Source organism: Leuresthes tenuis, unplaced genomic scaffold (genome assembly GCF_036924035.1).
Source record: "Leuresthes tenuis unplaced genomic scaffold, fLeuTen1.0.hap1 SCAF_6, whole genome shotgun sequence".
NCBI classification, from domain to species: Eukaryota; Metazoa; Chordata; class Actinopteri; order Atheriniformes; family Atherinopsidae; genus Leuresthes; species Leuresthes tenuis.
Window position 1 is genome coordinate 2,786,693 of NW_027325360.1, and position 6,121 is coordinate 2,792,813.

A 6,121-nucleotide genomic window follows, 5' to 3' on the forward strand; every position below is an offset into this window, starting at 1 on the left:
AAAAGACGATCAGTCCTTTGTGCTGTAACCCATCAAAGTTTAGGGCAGTTTTAGAACATACAAGAAACGTTTTTATCCCAGAGATAACCTGCTTACTGGGGGGTTAGGGTTAGTATCACTGAGTATCACCAGCAGAGCAATGGAAATGTATGCCATGCTGTTTGATAAGGGGAGATCAGTCCCTCCAGGATTTAATGATTATTTTTGTGATCTTGCAATCAAAATCCCTGATTTTGTGCTGCTACTTTAGAAATATTTGCAAGGAATTTTGTAATATTTTTCCGTCATTAAAATGCTTCCAAAATCTACATGTAGAAGAAAAAAGATGAGAAAAAAAACAAAAACCAAGCAGATAGATTGGAAACACAAACATTTTTATTCTTTAAAGAACTTAAACAGCTTGATATCAGCAGACACTGACATAACCAAGTCCTGAACAGCTTTGAATTTTTCAAATTAACACAGGATATTCTGAAAAATATAATTGAGAAGCTTATGGTAAATATATTAACTTCTATCAACTATTCAAATTAAGACGTCTTCTTATTCTGGTGAGAAAATTATCACAACAAAACATAAAAAGTCTCAGGAATGAGTAAATGAAACTGACTGAAAACAAACTTCGTCAGCATGTGTTTCTAAGCAGCTCCTGCCGTGGTCGTCCTTTCTTCTTAAAATGTTGTTCTGCGTGTTGATGTTTGATTCCCTGTTAATGGTTGTCCATTGGAGACTTCCTTCGGTGGTCAAATACCTTTTTGCAAGGTGTGTAAAATAATTTTCCCCTCTCATGGAGAACAGAGGGATACTGCTTTGCTCGGTCCTTTGCGCTTATTTATGACAGTAAATGGGACTTTTTGTTACTCACCATATCGATCCCGGACTATAACTTGACATCAAGTGAGGCTGAAGCAGCTGTGTACTACAAGTAAGAAATACTGCCACCTGCTGGGAGTTAGCGGTCACTTAAACCCAATTATTTTTTACCATTTTTGCAGAAAATTTGCAATAAACTCACAATTATGCATTAGTGCGAAACAATGCTGGGATCTGTTGAATTTGCGTAAATTTCTGTGATTGCGGAATCGCGAAAAACTGGAGGGACAGTTTAGGTAGGTAGGTAGGTTAGTAGGTAGGTAAATACGAAGGTAGGTAGGTAGGTAGGTAGGTAAGTAGGTAGGTTAGTAGGTATGAAGGTAGGTAGGTAGGTAGGTTAGTAGGTAGGTTAGTAGGTAGGTAGGTAGGTAGGTTGGTAGGTAGGTTGGTAGGTAGGTTGGTAGGTAGGTTGGTAGGTAGGTTAGTAGGTAGGTTAGCAGGTAGGTAGGTAGGTAGGTAAGCAGGTAGGTAGGTAGGTAGGTAGGTAGGTAGGTAGGTAGGTAGGTAGGTAGGTAGGTAGGTTGGTAGGTAGGTTGGTAGGTAGGTTAGCAGGTAGGTTAGCAGGTAGGTTAGCAGGTAGGTAGGTAGGTAGGTAGGTAAGCAGGTAGGTAGGTAGGTAGGTAGGTAGGTAGGTAGGTAGGTAGGTAGGTAGGTAGGTAGGTAGGTAGGTAGGGTCCAGTCTGTTGTTCAGGTGCACACCTAGGTACTTGTTTTAACTCCTCACCCATGATGTTAATGGGTTGGTCCAAGATTAGTCTCTCCTTGTGAACTGTATATATTACTCATGTAGAGTTCAAAATCATCTCAGTATACGAACCAGCAATTATACCTTCTGTAACAACCTTTAACCTATTGTAACATGCACTTTCTTTGAATGCAAATAAGAAACTTAGCATTTGAATTTGAATTAGCAAAACAGCTATATTAGCTAGTTTATAAAGTTCAGCAGTTAGATAGGGACATAACAGTATGTTAGAACAATGCAGATGCTACCAGCCAACAGACAACTGGGCAGTCGATAACTCAGCAAACTGAGGCAGCTCACTAAAATTAATATCTAAATAAAATAAAGCGTATGATAGGAATCACGCTGCATTAAATCTAATCAAACTGAACTTCAAACAAAAATCATTCTGTTTAAAAATAAATTGCCCGTTTTATCTACTACTGATGTGTTACTCATTAGTACAGTTATTAGTGCAGATACAGTACAGTCCATTTAGATTTCTACATTGCGGAATCACGAAAAACTGGAGGGACAGTTTAGGCAGGTAGGTAGGTAGGTAGGTAGGTAGATACAGTACAGTCCTCATATTTTCCTGTGAAAAGTTTACAATAGAGCCCTACTTTATGAAATAAAGGCATTCATCCTCGTTGCCCATTTCCTTCTTTATTTCACTTCAACACTGATTCACACTTTTTGAACACAATATTTCCCTATTTACAAAAAAATGTACAGTGTTAACTATCAGCTTGGTTTACGTTTTACTTCACAAACAAATGTCATCTTCACATAGACAAATGTTCTCAGTAGAATGAAGAGTTGTACAGAATTACTTTTAAAACCAGTGGTAGCGACAACAAATCAAAGCAAATTAATATAAAAGTTACATAAATGATGTTCCTAAGTCACTTACAGTTAAAGTTCCCTTCTGCTCTGTTAGTAGTATCCTCTAATTGAATGTGATCTTTAACTCTAGAGAAGTTTTATTTCCTGAAGTGTATATGTAATTAAATCAATTTTATGCTTTGGAGTAGAACTTGTCACATATTTAGATAGAGAGTCCTGCACATAGTACGGTTTTAATACAAGGAAAATCTAGTAGAAAGTAGCAGTCTACAAAGAGTTCTTGGTTTGTCATGTGGATGATGAGTTGTTAGATCACAATACTGTGTTACACTGTATGCTGCTATGATGCTATACTTCTAACAGGGTCTGACCTCTGACCTCTGTCCTATGCAGTGAGCACAGCGGCTATAATAAATCTGTACAGGAACAAAACAACATCACAGGACACGTATGTTTCATAGATGCAGGTGAACATGAAGGCACATTCCAGTGTCTCATCATATCTGAATATTTCCAGTAGTCATTTTAAAAGGGACAGTTAGGGATTTCTGAGCCGTGGAAACATTATTAATGGCCAGTAGGACAGCAAATACTAAATGTGGTGGAAAAGTAGACAATACCCACTCATTTCCACATACTGCTGCCTTTCTCTGTTTGTTCTCCTTGTTAACTAATCAACAATTTGGAATTAATATCAGATTACAGTGAACCTTCCCACAAAGCAGACGGGTCTGGGCCAGATCTGGCACCAAGCCGGCACTTCTGGCCTACTGCTGGCATGGCAAGTGAACCAGATGTGTCCCAGATCTGGCAATAGTGACTCTAATGTCCACAGCTGGACCAGCTCTGGCAAACCGGATCTGGGCCAGTAAAGGGCCAGAACTGTGTCAGACCAATTTTGCTATGTGGGTTCTTTTATACATAATCCCAATGCCTTCTGCTATAAGTACACGTTATTTTGGGGGCATGATTTCTGGAGTAAACTAATACTCTATATAATTTAATAATATAAAACATGTGCTTCATAGTCAGCGGTATGGAAATCCTGAACATTAGGTTATGCAGGACATCACATCCTTATTCGAAACATATCTGTTTTCACATTTTCCAACACATTTTTTTAAAAGTCAGTGGCAAATACTTGTTTCATTCAGTCACCAGAATATTGCACATTTCTAAATTTATCTGAGATACCCTCAGATAGCTAGGGTGTTGTAAAATCTCTCGGGTTGCCGCAAGATGACTATTGTCGCCCACAAACTACAAACTAAAACTGTACCAGAGTTGCCCAGATTATTCAGTTGTCAGTTCTTTTATTGTATGGTTCTTTTTACTTATAGAAACATCATGTGATGGAAACAAAAACTCATAAAACCCCACAGGAAAAAAAGTAAAGACAAGTATCTGTACAAGAGTGTGTAAAGAATTAAATTAAGGGTACATACTTTTGGTCAAATAATGTGCCAATATGTCCACGGTTAGACACAGTGTGATCAAACTCTTACTTTTTCCCCTTTAAAATGACATCTAATGCTACATTCAACAATACTGATCAGTGGATTTTTTATCTATATTGAGCAGTGACTTTAGTGTAACTTTAACAAACTTCTATCTATTAGCATGAAAAGAGTGAATTCATATAAAATAAGCACCTTTCGTTAACTGTGAAAGCACCCTGTTTAAGTGGTTTTGTAAAAAGGTAGCACTGGTGAGTTGAAGACAGGGTGAAAGGCATGTGAAGGGTTGCACCTAATGCTGTGAGGATGAGTACAGTGGCATCAGACTTTAAGGGCTCTCATCATCAAAGGCCGCCAGACGAGAATCATCCGCTAGTCAGAACCAGGGTGTGTCTGAGTGGGCCCAAAAAGTGGTGCTGAGAAATCTCAAAGAATAATATATGTGTGTGTACATAACTGTGGCTGAGAGGTACTTTAATATAAAGACTGGGAGTAGAGGAGACAAGACATCCTGGCATGGTCCGAAGGTAGAAAAAGTAAGAAAAAGACTGTCCTCCTCACCAAAATGTGCACATTTTGGTGAGGAGGACAGATTCGACCAACAATTAAAGGAAAAGAATGAGCATCCTCAAGAGCTACTGGACATTTTAACTTTGCTGTCATCATTTTATGAGCCTACCCAAGTGGTTTTGATTTGTTATGTTACTGCCTAAAACCCTAAAAATGTTGTGTTTTCATGTAACCGAGGACATGAATAAAATGGCATCCATGACATTGAAAAATAACGTGTTCTTGGCCATCGTTGCACAGTAAAAAGCTGTCTGTTATTGATCAGCGTAGGTTGGTCTCATCTCATTTCACACACAGGCCCATGGTTAAAAGCAGCCCCTCTCCTTTCTCTTCATAAGGACTTTGTGGCGTCTTAAACCCTGACTTAAGAGTGAAATCAGCTTTGATACTTTACAGGTTAGGAGCGGTTTTGATGGGTATGAACAAACAACTTAAATGAGCACTTGAGCTGAAGGACATTTTGAAAGTTTTCTTATGTGTCTAACAAAAAAGACAAGAAGTGTTGATCTGGAACCGTGTTTTATGAAGTTTCAGATTATTAATCTCAGAGCTCAGCCGCTTTGTACCTGCATGAAAAATGGTTCTTAAGGTAATTCTTTTCTTTGAAAGTTTTTCCTTTTCTCTCATTCTGCCCATTCTCATCCACAGGTTTCAGTCTCACATTCTCCTTTTGTGTGCAACTATATTTTGAAAAGATGTGGCATTATTCCTTCATATTAGCTACAACTACAGCTAGATTAAAATCTTCTTTAATCAGACTCTGGAAGTTATTGATTTTCACAGAAACTGATGTGACAGCAAGATGATATCTACAATAAAATATCCCTCTCCCTGAAAGTGTTTTTAAAAAAAAAAAAAGAAAATACAGTGACTTGAACTTCTGTGACACACATTCATGAACAACACGTAAAAATATACACAAGCACAATCAGACAGTAACACGTTACGGACAGTGTGATTAGCCTGTTGAGTCAAACAGTGCACACCAACAGCGTAATACAGCAGTTTGTTTTTGACTCTTTGAAAGGCTGAAATACTGTCCATCCAAACATTTAGATCTGGAGTCATGTTTCCAACACAGGAATCCATTCGTTCACACAAAAGGCCCCTTTTAGGAGTCTTTTGTTATGGAAAAATCATTCAGATATGCTCTCAACTTTCTCAGTAGAACAATAATATCATGAATTTCGTCCTCAAAGCTTGAGGCAGCATTTTAAAAGAATTAAAACATTCAGTTGAGTTGCTGAAGGATCAAAAAAAAAAAAAGTCTGCCTCTCCATAAGAGAAGACATTTCCCAAGAAAACACAAAGAAATGATTAATATGAACCCAGTTTTTCAAAAACACATGTAAACTTTGTCCAAATGTCCAAAACACAGTAGTGTCAAACTTAAGGATGATTTCATTTTCTACATTGAAGCAGAGTTTTTTTAATCGTTAAAGAGTATTTTTTACTAAGGAGAAGTAAAAATGCAGAATGCAAGCGCAGAAAAACATGTTTTTTAAGCCTTGAACGTAGCAGATATAAGTTTAGATTTCTTTAGCCTTTATTTTGAAACTGCTATGTTTTGTGTTGACAAAGTGTGTGACATGTGTTGCTGATATACATTCATCTTTGTTTGAACATGCCAAACACAGCCAGTATCAGATGA